This window comes from Perognathus longimembris, chromosome 2 (assembly GCF_023159225.1).
Source record: "Perognathus longimembris pacificus isolate PPM17 chromosome 2, ASM2315922v1, whole genome shotgun sequence".
In the NCBI taxonomy this organism is placed as follows: domain Eukaryota; kingdom Metazoa; phylum Chordata; class Mammalia; order Rodentia; family Heteromyidae; genus Perognathus; species Perognathus longimembris.
This window is the reverse complement of record NC_063162.1, coordinates 135,949,276-135,967,628: the sequence shown is the minus strand read 5'-3', so window position 1 is coordinate 135,967,628 and position 18,353 is coordinate 135,949,276. Positions and strand designations below refer to the sequence as shown.

Here is an 18,353-nt window from a genome sequence, read left to right as displayed (position 1 = left end):
ACAACAGGTGAGAGGCAGTGCACATCACTGCACAGTAAAGTGCATCACACGCGACCGCAAAGCTTTCAGTCCCGTCACCCCGCCCCCTCCCCCGAAAGGCCGCGGACATTCACCAGACACCCCCCCTCAGACCCCCAGTCTTTCCCGTAGAAAAGGTTCGGGTCCGTCGGAGGGGCGCGTCACCCCGCACTGCCTACCCGGGGGGACCGCCACCCCAGGCACGGGAAGAACCCAGGCCCCCTCGGCGGGCACATCTCCGCTGCTGAAGAAAACACAATGTCGCTCCTTATTTCTGCGTACAAAAGGACTCAGCGCCGTCCTCCTCCAACTGCCGCCCGGGTCGCCGCCTAACAACTTGCAAGGTGGGCAACGCGCCATATTTCAGCGTCCCCCAGTCTACCTGGGTAACAAGCCCACGCCACCCCGGCAGGAGGGAAGCTTCGAAGGTCGCCCGAACCGGCAGCCTTCACTCCCTCAGGAAGACAGCGGCTCCCGCGCCCCGCCCGACCCCAGCGCGCCTCCCGCCCGCCCGCCCGCCCGCCCGCCGACCAGACCCGGGAAGGGCCAAGGGGGCGAGCGCCCAGCCGCCGCTCTGGTCCCGCGCTGCCCGCCCACCTCCCACTCCCGGGCCCGGCGCGCTCTCCTGGGCCGCCCGCTCTGAAGCCCGCGGGAAGGCCGGGTCCGGGGTTCCACGGCGGGAGGAGGCCGCGGCCCCGAGAGCCAAAGGCGGCAGGAGAAGCCGGAACCCTGGGGCTCTCGGGAGGGCAGCGCCTCCCTCTCGGGCCCGTCGGGACGCCTGGGGCCTAGTGCGGCCTGCTCATCCTCGGGGTGGCGGTTTGACTGGGCCGGGCCGGGGCCCCCAGCCCCAGGCGGGCCGAATCCAGCAGGGGCCCAGGCCCGGAGCCGGGGGCGGCAGGGTGCCGGCTGCGGGGCGGGCCGGCCGGCCGGCGGGCGGGCGGCGTGTTGCGGCTGCGCCGGGGCTGAAATAGCTGGAGATTGCGCGGTAGGGCACTCACCTCAGAGCGGCTGCGCTACCGTGGGCCTGCGCCGTGGAGACTGCGACCGCGCCGGCTCCTCGCAGCCTCCTGCCACCAGCGGCAATGGCGAGCGCTGCCGCCTCTGCCGCCGCCGCCGCCGCCGAGGAGGGGGGGGAGGGGTAGGAGGCACGCACGCGACGCACGGCTCGGCCTCCCCGCCCGACGGCCGCCATGATGCCGTGGTCGTTTCGGCTCCGCTGGCTGAGGCGGGGGGTTTTCGGCGGGACCCCCGTAAGCCCCCCCCCCCGGCCGCCTTCCCGAGTTCTACGGCTTCACCCGCCTCGACTCGAATCAGAACTACGAAAGGAGCTACATTAGCCACCCGTAGACGCCGCCGAGAAGAGGCGTCCGCGGCCCAAAATGGTTGCTGATCCGGTAAAAAGTGTGCCGTCTTGGGCCCGCCAGCCGGGGAATGGGGACCTCCCGAGTGTGCCCCGGAGAGCCAAGAGGGGCTCCCCGCCGGTGCCTCGGCGCCGCCCGGCCCGTCACAGCCTCGCCGACCTTCGCGGCGTCCCTTGCCTCCACGTTTCACAGCCCTATGATACTGAAAAAAGTTTTTCCACAAAGCAAAATAGCCGTTTATTCACTCGTTCGTTTGGTGAACATTTCTTGGGGGGGCCATTACTGTGCCGAGTTTTGTGCTGGGTGCCCTTGAGATGCACCTGTTAGGGTGAAGTCTCAGGGAGATTTTCTTTCTTTTCTAAGGGTGCCTAAAAAAATAAAGAGGGGTAAACAGCGGGGTAATAACCGAGTGTTGAAATATGTGCACACACACATATATATATATATATATAATTTTTTAAGCAGTGCTGGGAAGTAGCTCAGGGGCAAGGGGTTTGCCTAGCAAGTGCAACGTTGGGTTTAATCCCTCGTGCCAAAAGAGAAGATACAAACTATATATTTTATTTCCTTATTTTTATACACAGCTGAGTGTTGGAGGCTGGAGATGGGGTTTTTGTAGCTTTTGAAATGACATCAGGAGGCTGTCTCCATCATAATCACTAAGATTCATAGTTTAAGCCCTAAGCACCAATTGAATAGAATTTTATAGCTTCACTAGTCTAGGAATCTACTTTTTTTTTTTTTAACTATAAGTACATTCACTCCAAACTGGTGGGTTGTGTGTGTGTGTGTGTGTGTGTGTGTGTGTGTGTTTTAGTCCTGGGGTGGGGGGGGGGGAGGCGCTATGCCCTGTCACTTAGCTTTTGTGCTCAAGGCTAGTAATGCTCTACCACTTGGAGCCACAGCACAGGCTTTTTGGTAGTTAATGGAGTCATGGATTTTCATGCTCTGCCTGGCTTTGAACTGAGATTCTCAGATCTCATTCTCCTGAATAGCAAAGATTACGTATGTGAGCCACCAACACCCATCCCATCTCTGGTGGTTTTTCTGCACACCAGAGTGTAAGAATCATCACATGAAGGAATTACTAAATATCCTATAGGACATCAGAAAATGGCTTAATTAGGAAGCATTACTTGTCAAGAAAATTTCATTTTCCTCAATAGTTTGACATATCCAAAAGTGGAATGTTTTCCTCACACCCCCACGCCCCTTTGGGTGTTTTCTAAAATAGTGAATGTCACCATCAACTCCCTAGGTGCTCAAGTTAGAAACCTGGTGCTCCCTTACACATGTGCAGCCCAATTAGATATTTGTCATTTTTCTTTCTTGGTTCAGACTGCTGTCATATCTCCTGAAAATACTGTGCCATGATCTTCCTCCACTAGAGTTGCCCTCTCCAATCCATTCTCCACACCTCAGCTAGAGTGGCCTTTTTAAAAAAAGAATCAAACCATAGCCTTCTGGGACTGGGAATGTGGCTTAGTGGTAGAATGCTTGCCTAGCATGCATAAGCCCCGGGTTGGGTTCCTCAGTACCACATAAACAGAAACAAAACAAACAAAAAAAAAAAACCTGGAGGTGGTACTGTAGCTCAAGTGGTAGAGTGCTAGCCTTGTGCAAAAGAAGCTCCAGGACAATGCCCAGGCCCTGAGTTCAAGCCCTAAGACTGGCACCAGTGCTTCAACACCTGTAATCGTCGCTACTCTGGAAGCTCTAGTTACTCTGAGATTTGCAGTTCAAAGCCAGATGGGCAGGAAGTCTGTAAGGTAGGGGTGTGTGTGTGTGTGTGTGTGTGTGTGTGTGTGTGTGGACCCTGATGCTGCCCCTAAGCTTTTGGGCTCAACGCTAGCACTCTACCACTTAAGCCATAGTTCTGCTTCCAGCTTTTTGTGGGTAATTGGAGATGAGTCTCATGGACTTTCCTGCCTGGGCTGGCTTTGAACCTAGTTCCTCAGAGCTCAGCCTCCTGAGTAGCTAGAATTATAAGCATGTGTGTGACACTCATCTCCAATTACCCACCGAAAGGCAGGAAGTAGAGTTACGGCTCAGGTGGTAGCTTTGAGCAAAAATGCTCAGGTATGGCACCTAGGCTTTAAGTTCAAGTCCTAGGACTAGCAAAAACAAAAAACATACAATCATGCAGGTTGGGAATGTGGCTTAGTGGTAGAGTGTTTGCCTAGCATGCATGAAGCCCTGGGTTTGATTCCTCAGTACCACATAAATAAAAAAAAGCCAGAAGTAGAGCTATGGCTCAAGTGGTAGTGTGCTAGCCTTGAGCAAAAAGAAGCCAGGGACAGGGCTCAGGCCCTGAGTTCAAGCCCCAGGACTGGCAAAAAAAAAACAAAACACCAACACAAAACAAAGATGCTCAGTTAGATCCCATTACACTTAGGCTAATGTCTAAAATTGAGGTGGATTTGGGATCCTTGATGACTTCATTCATGCTGCCATTTTTTTACCTCTTCTACTTCACTCTTATTTCCTCAGGCTGCAACCTAAGTGGGATGGCTTTCACATCATATATGTCAGAAAATTCTACCCCTTCTAACCTCCCAGTTCACAAAACTTTGTTCACGTCTGTCCTCTCCCTTGCTGGAACTTTAATCTGAATAATTAATTCCCACTGTTCTTTCAGGTCTCAACATTTCCCTTATCCCCCAAGACTGAACACTTTGGCCTTTTCTTTATCACACCCAGTACTTAACCACCAATACCTATATTGTTTCCCTTCTCATTTTACTTTTAAGTAGAGCCTATACCATACGGACTACTATTACCCCATTTTGTAGGTAGAGAAATGAGGTAATATAAATTTTACCTGTTCAAACACAGACAGCAGGAATTGGAGGTAGGTCTGAAAGTCACAGACTGACTACAGAGATGCTGCTTTTTGTTTGTTTCTTTTTGGCGCCGTACTGGATTTTGAACTAAGCTTTACATTTGCCTCACTGCCAACCCTTTTTGAGTTACTCGTTTGTTTGAGTTGGTTATTTTTGAGACAGGGGCTCCTATATGCCCAGGGCAAACATAGACAATAGTCCCTCCTATTTGTACTTCTCTGCACTGTTGGAATTACACATGTGCTCCACTGCACTGAGCCATTGGTTGAGATGGAATTTCTTGGACCTTTTTGCCTAAATTGACCTTGAACCACTATCCCTCCTAAGCAGCTAGGATTATAGGCTTAAACCACCATTCCCAGCAGGAGAATTGTATTCTTAACCATAAAGGGCATCTTTTTGACTGCAAATCTATCCATTCATCAACCACAAAAGAAATAGTGGATCATGGTCAACATTTATAAAATAGATAATATCTGATAACATCCAACGTAGTCTTTTTGTGAAATTTTTGTCAATTTCTTTTTCTTTTTTTCTTTTTTTCCCATCCTGGGGCTTGAACTCAGGGCCTGAACACTGTCCCTGGCTTCTTTTTGCTCAAGGCTAGCACTCTGCTAACTTGAGCCACAGTGCCACTTCTGGCCTTTTCTATATCTGTGGTGCTGAGGAATTGAACCGAGGGCTTCATGTATAGGAAGCAAGCACTCTTGCCACTAGGCCATATTCCTAGCCCCTCAATTTTCTAATATGAGATGTGTCTACAATTTACATTGAAGGGCTGGGAATGTGGCCTAGTGGCAAGAGCGCTTACCTTGTATACATGAAGCCCTGGGTTCGATTCCCTAGCACCACATATATAGAAAATGGCCAGAAGTGGTGCTGTGGCTCAAGTGGCAGAGTGCTAGCCTTGAGCAAAAAGAAGCCAGGGACAGTGCTCAGGCCGAGTTCAAGCCCCAGGACTGGCAAAAAAAAACAACAACAAAAAAAAAAACAAAAAACAATTTACATTGAAAATACCAAATTATACAGTGTATTACCAAGGTTAACCCAAAAAGAATACTGTTGATTTGATTAGGGGAGGGGAACACTCCTAGGGCTTGAACTCAAAGCCTGGGCTTTATCATTGAACATTTTCCCCTCAATGCTAGTGCTTTGCCACTTGAGCCACAGCTTCACTTCCAGCTTTTTGGTGCTTAGTTGGATGTAAGAGATTCACGGACTTTCCTGCTCTGGCTAGCTTCAAAGATCCTCAGATGTCAGCCTCCTAAGTAGCTAGGACTATAAGCAGAGTTGCCAGCAAGCAGCTGTATTTAATTTTTTTTCATCAACTTTATATTCAGTTTCAAACTTTAGGGATAAGTAACACCATTTCAGGCACACTGAGAAAAACAACAAATCAAACATAATGAGGTTACTGCCCTTAGCCCAAGTTGGCATACCTTTACAAGATTCTTGTTTCAATAGGTTAAGGCTGCCTTTGCCAGAGTTTTGGGGTTTTTTTAAATAAGAAATACCATAGAGATTCTTCTACTATAAATACACCAAACCAGGAGCTGATGGCTCACACTTGTAATCCTAGCTACTCAGGAAACTGAGATGTGAGGATCACCATTCAAGACAGACCAAGCAGAAAAGTCCTTAGACTCTTACCTCCAATTAAGAACTAAAAAGCTGGGCTGGAATAAGGCCTAGAGGCAAGAGTGCTTGCCTCCTACACATGAAGCTCTCGGTTCGATTCCACAGCACCACATATATGGAAAACGGCCAGAAGGGGCGCTGTGGCTCAGGTGGCAGAGTGCTAGCCTTGAGCGGGAAGAGGCCAGGGACGGTGCTCAGGCCCTGAGTCCAAGGCCTAGGACTGGCCAAAAAAAAGAAAAGAACTAAAAAGCCCGAAGTAGAGCTGTGGACTTATGATAAAGCACTACCCTTGAGACAAAAGCTCAGGTACAGAGCTCAAGCCCTGAGTTCAAGCCCCAGGACTAGAAAACAAATAATAAACAAAAATAAAGTCTCACCAAGTCCCTGGTATATAGATGCTGTGTTCACATGGTTTTCTCTGACTATTCACTGAATTAGATGCTTGTGATTTCTTATGTAGATGTCTTGCCTATTTATTAGGTTATGACTAATAAGCATATCTCTACTTCCTTCCCCTCTTGATTAAGTAATCTCTTCACTGGATGATTAAATATGTCATTCTTTTCCTGTACTTGCTTCTCTGCTACAACCTGGAGGCCACTCAGATGAAAAAAAGATAGACGGATTCTGATGGCCTCCTTGAGAACTGACACTTAGTGCAAACATAGCTTTTGACTGTTTTGAATAAGGGCTAAAATCATGACAGTGTGGCTTTACCAGAGGTGGATCTAAAACACAAATTTAGCCACTGAAATCCAGAGGACCCTCACGCTCCTCCCTGCCTTCTCTTCCTTACTCTTCCCAAGGTGGAGACAGCTGACTAGCACAAATCTCAGTTTCTTCTCCAAAACACATAGGAGAAAATCTTGTTGAAATTGGAAATGGGCTGGGAATGTGGCTTGGTGGTAGAGTGCTTGCCTAGCATGAATGAAGCCCTGGGTTCAATTCCTCAGTGCCACATAAACAGAAAAAGCTGGAAGTGGTGCTGTGGCTCAAGTGGTAGAGTGCTATACTTGAACAAAAGAAGCTCAAGGACAGTGCCCAGGCCCTGACTTCAAGCCCCTGGACTGGCAAAAAAATAAATAAAAATGGAGATGTAGAGTAAGTTCCATTTTCCATTTTAGAACCTTTACAAGACAAAAGGCACGGGGCTGGGAATATGGCCTAGTGGCAAGAGTGCTTGCCTCCTACACATGAAGCTCTCGGTTCGATTCCCCAGCACCACATATATGGAAAACGGCCAGAAGGGGCGCTGTGGCTCAGGTGGCAGAGTGCTAGCCTTGAGCGGGAAGAAGCCAGGGAAGGTGCTCAGGCCCTGAGTCCAAGGCCCAGGACTGGCCAAAAAAAAAAAAAAAAAGATAAAAGGCTCTCACATAGTTAAGTGCAGTCCCCCTCCCATTCTTCAGTACCTCCACAGTGGTGATAGGGGATGTCCTTACCCTTCTCAAAGAGAGGCCAACCACAGTATTTTTCCTCCCTTCTCCCACAAGGTGGCTGGTCCTCACTAGGATTGGAGAAGGCCAGCCAAGGCAGAACTCCTGGATTTCTCAGGTGATCAGTCACACATCCTCTCTATATTATCCACACTGCCTTCATCTCGTGTGTGTGTGTGTGTGTGTGTGTGTGTGTGTGTGTGTGTGCGCCAGTACTAGGGCTTGAACCTAGAGCCTTGGGCCTTTTCTTCTTTTTCCATTCAAGGTTGGAATTGCAGCACTTGAGCCATGCCTCCACTTCAGGTTTTTTGATGGCTAATTGAAGATAACGTCTCTGGATTTGTTTGTCTTGACTTGGACCTTGATCCTCTGCCTCCAGAGTAGACATGATTACTGTCATGAGCCACCAACACCCTTCATATTAACCCTTGAAATATAACTCCCTACAATACCAGAATTAGGCTAGAGATGGAGATGAAAGGATGAAGAGGAAAGGATTGGTGAAGGAGGTAAAAATGAAAACTTCAACACTCCTTGGTAACTGATGGGAATGTTGAGGGACTAGGAAGGCAAAGGAGAGAGGTAACTCCAGAGGTATAAGGACTAAACAAACGATGGAAAGAGGAAATGGAAGTTGTTAGGTCCTCTCCCTGAGGGCTCCATATAGCTGCCCCCACCTCATTAAGTCTCCACCCAGTTACCTGGGTAACCTGCAGACCTGGAGGCAGTTACCTCCCCTTTCCCTGGCCACACCCCTTGCCCCTGCCCTAGATATAAGGCAGGGCTGGGTGGGGGTCTTCTCTCTCTCTCTCTCTCTCTCTCTCTCTCTCTCTCTCTCTCTCTCTCTCTCTCTCTCTCTCTCTCTCTCTCTCTCTCTCTCTCTCTCTCTCTCTCTCTCTCTCTCTTTCCCCCCCCCCCCCCGCAATACCGCGTGGTGTTCTCCTTTACTGGCTACCTACTTTAAAAAACCTAACACAAGTGTCCTTGACAGTCGTCTAAAGGGAAGTCACTTTAGAAAGAGGACATGTTTGGTTTCAGACTTGCAATAGGGAAAGCCTAGTCTTGGGGAAGAATACTCTGGCAAGTGTTGAACAGAGGTAGGAAAAAGAGAACAAGCAAGTCAGCCCTCAGTGAAAATTGTGTGGGGGTCATAGAGGCAGGGGACAAGGAAGGATTTGAGAGATGTTGGGGAGAAAGTTTCACCAGGTTCAGAGACTAATTCAATTTTGAGAGTGATACAGTGAGTAATTTTCCAATAACTCCCTAAACTTTAGGAGGTTTTTTGTTTTGGTTTGGTTTTGATTTGGTTTTGTTTGTTTGTTTTTTGTTGTGGGGCTTGAAGTCCCTGAGCTCTTCAACTCAAGGCTAGCGCTCTACTATTTGAGCCACAGTGCCACTTCCAGTTTTCTGGTGGTTAATTACAGATAAGAGTCTCTCAGGGACTTTCCTGCTCCAGTTGACCTTGAAAGGAGATCCTCAGATCTCAGCCTCCTGAGTAGGATTACAGGCATGAGCCACCCAGTGCAGGCTTTGTTGTTGTTTATGAGATCACTCCATTTATTTAGTCTCTTCTAACCATCACCTAAGGTGGCTATTTATCTCAACAATCTCCCTTCTCTGGAAACTGCCCCCATTCACAGCCTCCCTCCAACCACCCTCCATTGGCTGGTACTTGCCTGGGTGGCGGTGGGTCAAGTGTGTTCTCTGTCACAGGAATTTAGAATGTTTGGCCAAGAGACACAGAAGCTGGAAGCTGAGTCACATTAAAGATGGAGCTATAGAAATAAAGTCTTGAATACCACTGAGGTCCCTAACACTGTCATTGTCTTCTGGCCACAGATGATTGGTTCAGAAGTCAGTTGAGTCACATTTAAGATGGAGCTATAAAGATAAGGTCTTGAATACGACTGAGGTTCCTAACACTGTCTTTGTCTTCTGGTCCAGAACTCCTTGTGGAGATTTTGGAAATGAAACCAAAATGTGTGTGTGTGTGTGTGTGTGTGTGTATAGATGCCCGCTGCCACATCTGTTTGTCCTGTTCCCTACCTACCTCTGTCTTTTTCCTCCTACTTCCCACCCCCCCCCCTTTTTTTTTTTTTTGCTGGTGCTGGGGCTTAAACTCTAGGCCCGGGAGCTACCTCCAAGCTCTTACACTCAAGGCTAGTGTTCTATCTCTTGAGCCACAGTTCCATTTCCAGCTTTTAAAATAAAGATAAGAGGGCTGGGAGATATGGCCTAGTGGCAAGAGAGCTTGCCTCTTATACATGAAGCCCTGGGTTCAATTCCCCAGTACCACATATATGGAAAATGGCCAGAAGTGGCGCTGTGGCTCAAGAGGCAGAGTGCTAGCCTTGAGCAAAAAGGAAGCCAGGGACAGTGCTCAGGCCCTGAGTCCAAGGCCCAGGACTGCAATAAATAAATAAATAAATAAAGATAAGAGTCTCCAGGCTGTGAATGTGGCTTAATGGTACAGTGCTTGCCTAGCATGATGGAAGGCCTGGCTTTGATTCCTCAGCACCACATAAATAGAAAAGGCCGGAAGTGGGAAGTGGTGCTGTGGCTTAACAGGTAGAGTATTAGCCTTGAGCAAAAAGAAGCCAGGGGCAGTGCTCAGGCCCTGAGTCCAAATCCCAGGACTGGCAATTTTTTTTTTTTTTTTAAGTCTCAGGACATTCCTGACCAGGCTGGCTTCGAATGATCCTCAGATCTCAGCCTCCTGAGTAGCTAGGTGCCCAGCCACTCCCTCTTGTTGTGTTTGTGCTACAAATTAGATGGTCTTGTAACTATAGGGAGTAGTCCCTTTCCACCAAATGAGCTAGGAAACAGAAAGTCTCTCTATAGCTAGAGAGTGAGGTACATACACACAGAGAAGCAGAGATTTCCCAGGGTCCCCACTAGGCTCCAATTTCTGGTTCTGATTCTGAGACACACAGAACACCCCCCACCCCACTTGGGGGTTTCATAAGTTCCTGAGTAGCCCCTAATAAACTGCCTTTTTTTCCCCAAAAAAATCTTTCCTAGGATTCCTTCTGAGCAGAAACTTCCAGAAAATTCCTGAAGGATTCTAAAGAATCTTATCTGTTGGGCGTGAGCCAACAAAGGTCATAGGTGACTCCACCATCAAGGAACTTAGAGCCGCAAGGAAAAGATAATTTTGTATTTCAGTAGCCAAGATAAGTACAGAATATGCATCACAGACTGCCAATCAGGCTCTTGGGGGCTGGAGCTACAACAGTATAGGCTGAGACTAGGGAGATTAGGAGCAAGGCCTGGAGGGTACCACATTTAAAGAGCCACTCTCAAGGGTTGTGATTACTCTCAAGGGTTGTGAGTGTGGGGTTGGTGTTATATGAGGCCAAGCATGAACATTTCCTTCAAATGAGTGTATGGCTAAGCTTATTATTGGCTTGCCCCCTAATAGCAGGGGTCAGGAGGACTTCATAGGAAAGATAATAATCCAAGCTGAACCCAGAAGGAGATGGCAATGTTTGCATATGTCAAGGTAAAATAGTATCATAGACAATACTCAGATGAGAATTCCCAGGGTCTGCTCTACAGTCATCAGACTGATGACTCAAGTGTACAGTGCATGCAGGAAGAGGCAAAGTAAGAAGAAAGGAGAGAATTTGTTTTTCATTTCTGTAGGCAATGAGAAAATAGTGATGATTTTCAAGCTGGGAAATGACCTAATCAGAACAGTACTTCTGATGAAGAGAATAGCATGAACCAAAGGAGGTCAGGGTAAACAGGAAGATAATGTGGCAATCTAGGGAAATGGGGACTGTCCAAACTAGTTAGTATTAGGAATAGACACATTGTAGGAAAAATAATATGCAACTAATATGACTTAGTAGTTGACTGGATGTAGAAGACAAGAAAGTCGAGAAATCAGAAATGCTATTAAACATGGCTGAGAATATGGTCTAGTGGCAAGAGTGCTTGCCACATATACATGAAGCCCTGGGTTTTCTTCCTCAGCACCACATATGTAGAAAAGGCCAGGAGTGGCGCTGTAGCTCAAGTGGCAGAGTGCTAGCCTTGAGCAAAAAGAAGCCAGGGCCAGTGCTCAGGCCCTGAGTCCAAGCCTCAGGACTGGCAAAAAAAAAAAAAAAAAAAAGCTATTAAATACTATGTTCCTATAACAAAAGATGAGGAAGTATTCCATGAAATCACATCCAAGACATATATGCATGATGATGTTCTTGTAACTATGAAATCATCTAATAATGCATTTCATAGGACATGTTTCTATCATTAAGGGATGCACTAGTAAACATCCCTAGAGGAATATACACAAAACTGATGACATTAATGGTCTATTGAGAGGGGAAATGGGTAGTTGGAGGTCATTGATACAAAAGATTATTTTCAGTGTTTATAATTTGAAATTGTTGAATCTTAAACCATTTGGATATATTACCTAAATGAAAACAACTGTTTAAAATTGCTAAATAAGGGCTAGGAATGTGGCTTAGTGGTAAAGTGTTTGCCTAGCATGCACAAAGCCCTGGGTTCAATTCCTCAGCACCACATAAACAGAAAAGGCCAGAAGTGGTGCTGTGGCTCAAGTGGTAGCCTTCAGCAAAAGGAAGCCAGAGACAGTGCTCAGGCCCTGAGTACAAGCACCAGAACTAGGAGAAAAACAAAAGGCTAAATAAGGAATTTGCCCATTTAAAATGCCATCCTAAGCCGGGCACTGGTGGTTCATTTCTGTAATCCTAGCTACTCAGGAGGCAGAGATGAGAGGATTGCAGTTCAGTCTCTCAGATCTTGGTATACTCTCTGTCAAGGAGGAAAGTCCATGAAACTTATCTCCAGTTAACTACCAAAAAAGCCAGAAGTGAAACTGTGTCTCAAGGGATAGAGCACTAGCCTTGAGTAAAAAAGTCCAGTGACAGCGTCCACACCCTGAGTTCAAGCTCCAGGACCAGTCTCCCCCCCCACACACACAAAAAAAAGAATAGCTAGTTTGTATCAAACCTGAGACACACTAGTTGTCGATGCCTGAAGATGGAGAAGCCTAGCACACAATAGAGGAAGGAGAGAATCAAGATCTCGAGAGGTTTTCAAAGACCTTTGTCAGAACAATTCTGGTGAATGGTGGAAAGTAGAAGTCTGAATTCACTCTGGAAAAGTACAGAGGAGAGATGATTAAAGCAGAAAGTCCATTAGATATGATGGCAAAAAGTGAGTAGTGAAGAGGTTGTACAAGTTAGAGAAAACTTAGTCAAGATAGGATGAATTGAGCATAAGGTAGATTTCATGTGCTTGTATTTATAGGCTTCTGGGAAGGAGCCAGTAGAGAGGTTGAAATTATGACCAAAAATAGAAGGGGATATGCATTTGATAAAAAGAAGGCTTCAAGGGATGGGGCTGAAAGGAAGTGAATCATCTACAGTTAAGAAAAGCTACAGGTGTCTGGGGGTGGAGCCTAATGGTAGAGCACTAGCCTAACATGGCTGAGACTGTAGGTTTGATCTTTAGTACTAACATAAATTTAAAAAAAGAATGTGTGGGGGCTGGGGATATAGCCTAGTGGCAAGAGTGGCTGGCTCGGATACACGAGGCCCTAGATTCGATTCCCCAGCACCACATATACAGAAAACGGCCAGAAGCGGCGCTGTGGCTCAAGTGGCAGAGTGCTAGCCTTGAGCGGGAAGAAGCCAGGGACAGTGCTCAGGCCCTGAGTCCAAGGCCCAGGACTGGCCAAAAAAAAAAAAAAGAATGTGTGGAGCTGAGTGCTAGTGGCTCATGTCTAGAATCCTAGCTATTCAGGAAGCTGAGATCTGAGGCTCCAGAAGCTAACTGGGGTGGAAAAGTCCATTTGAGTCTTATCTCCAATTAACCAATAATATGCCAGAAATAGAGCTGTAGCTTAAGTGGTAGAGTGGTTGAGCAAACATCCAAGTGAGAGTGTAAGGCCAGGAGTTCAAGTCCCAGTACTGATGTGTGCACGTACACATATGCATGTGCACACACACACACACACAAGCAGAGAAAGAATGTCACTATTAAGCAACAAAAGGGACAGATGAATTTTAGATGCATATTTCTAATGAAAGAAGCCACTCTGAAAAGTTTGCATACTGTATAATTTCTATTATATGACATTCTGGAAAAGAAAAATTGTAGTAAATGTTAAAAATACCAGTAGTTTAGGAGGATGGGGAAAAAGTTAAAGAGATTAAGAAAGGGGGAGGGCGTATTTTAGAGTAGTGAAGTTGTTTTGTATGGTATTATAATGGTGAGTGCATGATACTGTGTATTACCAAAACCTACAGGAGATTTTAGCACATTGAGAACCTTAATATGTGCACATTCAAAAAAAATTTAGGAGGCTGGGGTATGACCTAGTGGCAAGAGTGCTTGTCTTGTATACATGAAGCCCTGGGTTCAATTCCCCAGCACCACATGTACAGAAAGTGGCCAGAAGTGGCGCTGTGGCTCAAGTGGTAGAGTGCTAGCCTTGAGCAAAAGAAGCCAGGGACAGTGCTCAGGCCCTGAGTCCAAGCCCCAGGACTGGCAAAAAAAAAAAAAAAAGAATTCTAGGAATCCTTGAAGAAATAGCTAATTTTAACAATGGAGAGACCCTAGTGGTAGAAACAAGGAAGTGCTTAAGAAAACACACAATAAGGAGGCATGACAAAGGGACAGGAAAGCCAGCTAACAAAGTTCTCAATGGCCAAAGCTGGAGCTAAGTAGGCAGAGAAATAAGCAGGGAGTACTGGTTTATAATCCAACTATGAATTTCAGTGAGTGCAGAGTGATGTAAGTGAATGAAGGGATGGCTGTGGATAGAGGTAACACTCCTCTGCAGAATCCTACACACTTTGGAAGTCCCTGCAGAAAAAAGCAAGCTCACAGATAAACTTAGCCAGGTAACTGAGGCCCAGGGAAGCAGTGAGAATTCATGTTGACAATATGGACCTTTCAAGGGTTGAGAGGTAACTTAAGCTGGCACTCCATCACTTGAGCCATGCTTCTAGTTCCAGCTTTTTGCTGGTTAATTAAAGAATCTTATGGGCTTTTCCTGTCTAGAAAACGGTGATCCTCAGATCACAGCCTCATGAATAGCTAGGATTACAGACATGAGCCTCTGGCATCCGGTGATGTGAACTTTTGATTTCAATAATCTACCTCTCTGAAATCCATAAACCCAATTTAATAATAATTTTCTCAACTAAGAAGCTTCCTATGACATATCTAGCCTGTACCCATCTGCTATGGTCATCACAAACAGGGAAAGTAACCTGGCACTGGTGGTTCATACCTATAATCCTAGCTAGGAGGCTGAGATCTAAGGATCAAAGCCAGCCGAGGAAGGAAAGTTCATAAGACTCTTATCTCCAATGCTCTGGCTCAAGTGGTAGAGCACTAGCTGAGAGCAAAAGAACTTCAAGGACAGCACCCAGGCCCAGAGTTTAAGCCCCAGGAATGGCAAAACAAAAACAAAAACAAAAAAAACCCAACAACAACAACAGGGAAAGTAAGAGAAACTGTTAGAACCAAAAACACTGAAGTAAGTATAATGAAAAATGTAATGTGGTGTTCTATATGGAATCCTGGAAGCATACTAGGATATTAGGTAAAAACTAAGGCATTCTGGATAACGTATCAATGAGTTGATAGTAGTATATGGTAGCTCGGGAACAGCTGAATGAACAGCCATGTATCTAGTAGCCTGTGGGTTCCAGCACCATCGACACAAAAGATGATAATGATAATAAAGTATCAAGACTTCTGGTTTTCAGTATGACATAGGGAGTGATGTGTGTGTGTGTGTGTGTGTGTGTGTGTGTGTGTGTGTGTGTGTGTATTGGATTGGTAATTAGATTTACAGGCTTAATTAGACTTTCATTTAAAAACCTTTTGGGGGTGAGACAAGAATTCTGGATGCTGTGTGATTCTCTCAGTAGATACATTGCACCTAGTTGTTTTTTAGATATTGTCTTTTAGAATATTAAATGGTAGAATGGGGGCTGGGGATATGGCCTAGTGGCAAGAGTGCCTGCCTCGGATACACGAGGCCCTAGGTTCGATTCCCCAGCACCACATATACGGAAAATGGCCAGAAGTGGCGCTGTGGCTCAAGTGGCAGAGTGCTAGCCTTGAGCGGGAAGAAGCCAGGGACAGTGCTCAGGCCCGGAGTCCAAGGCCCAGGACTGGCACAAAAAAAGGTAGAATGGATCTACCATATGAGTTTTAATGGTATAAAATACAGAGCTTTAATTCTTAGCCCTGCATATATTTTATAGTCAACAAATATTTATTAGTTACTTTTAAGTTCCATAAGGGACATTTTACTTTTTTTTGTCTGCCCTATTTACCTTCCTTTGATAGTACCGTTACTGTTGATTCCTCCACTCAACTTTCATAGTTCTGAGACTGGGGGCCAGATGCAAGTTCTTTCCAACCAGTATCTTCCCTCCCCTGACTACATGGATGAACTCAAGGCAGCAACACAATCTGCATCAATGCACAGTATTCACAGACACTTTATTTATTTTTATTTATTTATTTTTTTTGCCAGTCCTGGGCCTTGGACTCAGGGTCTGAGCACTGTCCCTGGCTTCTTTTTGCTCAAAGCTAGCACTCTGCCACTTGAGCCACAGCACCACTTCTGGACATTTTCTGTATATGTGGTGCTAGGGAATCGAACCCAGGGCTTCATGTATACGAGACAAGCGCTCTTGCCACTAGGCTATATCCCCAGCCCTCACAGACACTTTACTAGAGAGCAGAAGGGAAGTTCAGTTGACCCTTGGTTTCTAATGGGTACTATGCCCTTGGACGCAACCAACTGATGATTGAAAAAGTTCAGAAAAACAAAAAATCACATTTATCTTGAAAATGTACTTTTTTCTATTTCAAAAGTTACATAAAATTTACATTATACTAGGGATTATAAGTAACCTTAAGATTATTATTAGTATATATATATATATTTATTTATTTATTTATTATTATTATTATTTTTTTTTGCCAGTCCTGGGCTTGGACTCAGGGCCTAAGCACTCTCCCTGGCTTCTTTTTTTTTTTTTTTTTTTCTCAAAGATTTTTTATTTTTTTTTTGCCAGTACTGGAGCTTGAACTCAGGACCTGAACACAGTCCCTGGCTTCCTTTTTGCTCAAGGCTAGCACTCTACCACTTGAGCCACAGCACCACTTCTGGCTTTTTCTATATATTTTGTACTGAGGAGTCGAACCCAGGGCCTCATGTATATGAGGCAAGCACTCTACCACTAGGCCATATTCCCAACCCCATGATGATTTTAAAGTATATAGGAAGATGTACTAAGTTCTGTGCCAAGTCTACTACATTTTGTGTGTGTGTGTGTGTGTGTGTGTGTGTGTGTGTGTGTGTGTGTGTGTACTGGGGCTTGAACTCAGGACCTTGTACTCTTACATGGCTTCCCCCTGACCTTCAAGGCTTGAGCTATACTTCCACTGCTGGCTTTTTGGTAATTACTTGGAGATTATAGTCTCTTGGATTTGTCTGTCTGGGCACCTTAGATCTCCTTAGTAAGTATGATTATAGGTGGGAACCACCAGCAACTGCTTTCTACATTTCATATAGGAGACTTCAGCATCCTCAGATGTTGGGATCCATGGTGGGGAGGGTCCTGGAAACAAACCCTCATGAACACTGAGGGATAGCAGAACTCATAGTTATTCATGTTATTATTACCTGGAAACAGCTGCAGCTGCTATAAGGACCCAGTCTCTGTGAAACATTTTCTAGCTCAGATTCTGGCTTTCATCTACAGCTGCAGTCATTAAAGTGTGCCTGAGAAATAAATGCACCTCTGGGAAGGCACAAAATCTGATGATAAAATATACAACTGAATTTCTTGCCAGTGCCTAAATGTGGGGAAAGGTGGAAACAAGCTTCTGCAGGGCCTATAGTGTAGCAATCAACCACACAGGCCTAGACCATTGTTTCTGCTGCATAAAGAAGAGAGGCAGAAAGATGAACTAACTTTCCCCGTGTGCAGGTAAGTGTTGACCTAAGCCCTGAAATCCACTCTCTTTGGCTGATGCTCTTTTTGCTAGATGGTACTCCCTCCACCTATACCATCCATGCCTGAGTCCATAGCCAGAACTTCACTCATGATAATGACAAGCACCCACAAAAGCCACCGAGGCCTCAGCTTGTAGAAAAACTCAGGCCAAAGAGAATCCTTAGAATTACTTTAGACTTTGATTTTAATTCACAGCTAATTTCGCCAATCAAGTGGATTTTCTCTCTGAGCAAAATGGAAGATGATTAAATGCAATTTTATTGTAACATCAAGCAGGAGACAGACCAAGAGAATAGTACACTCTCATCTCTCGCCTCAGAATTTCTCAAGCACAGCTCTCTTGGTCACTTGTGCTTTTCCAGGCCAACCTATTTTCATTCTGCCTGGTTAGGCTAGTTAAAGTGCAGTCATTATGAAGGAATCTGGAATTCAGGAAAAATTTACCAGTTCCTCATAGGTACTCTGTGTGTGTGTGTGTGTGTGTGTGTGTGAGTGTGTATGTACTAGGACTTGAACTCATGCCTGGGCACTGTCCCTGAGCTTTTGTGCTCAAGGCTGGTGCTCTACTACTTCTAGTTTGCTGTTGATTAATTGGAGATAAAGAATCTCAACCGGCTGGGGATATGGCCTAGTGGCAAGAGTGCTTGCCTCGTACACATGAGGCCCTGGGTTCAATTCCCCAGCACCACATATACAGAAAATGGCCAGAAGTGGCACTGTGGCTCAAGTGGCAGAGTGCTAGCCTTGAGCAAAAAGAAGCCAGGGACAGTGCTCAGGCCCTGAGTCCAAGCCCCAGGACTGACCAAAAAAAAAAAAAATCTCAACCAACTTTTCTGCTCAGGCTGGCTTTGAATGACAGTCCTCGTATCTCACCTCCTGAGTAGCTAGGATTGCAAGCCTGCGTCGCCAGCATTCAGTTTACAATTTGATTTTTTTTTTTTTGGCCAGTTCTGGGCCTTGAACTCAGGGCCAGAGCACTGTCCCTGGCTTCTTTTTGCTCAAGGCTAGCACTCTGCCACTTGAGCCACAGCGCCACTT

At 45.9% G+C, this 18,353-nt stretch overlaps 1 protein-coding gene across 10 annotated transcripts in view; it reads right to left on the bottom strand.

The window, feature by feature from the left end:
* The window catches only part of Nrf1 (nuclear respiratory factor 1), a 109,577-nt gene extending 108,375 nt beyond the window's left edge, over positions 1–1,202 (bottom strand). For 3 of the 10 annotated variants that reach the window (XR_007210109.1, XM_048340205.1, XM_048340207.1), the window contains exon 1: positions 1,017–1,199. The gene's annotated coding sequence lies outside the window, so the exon portion shown is untranslated. Of the gene's footprint in view, positions 1–1,016 lie in introns of all 10 variants that reach the window. The other 7 variants (XM_048340215.1, XM_048340206.1, XM_048340209.1 and 4 more) reach the window with 4 other exon arrangements.
* Between the last annotated feature and the right edge of the window lie 17,151 nt (positions 1,203–18,353).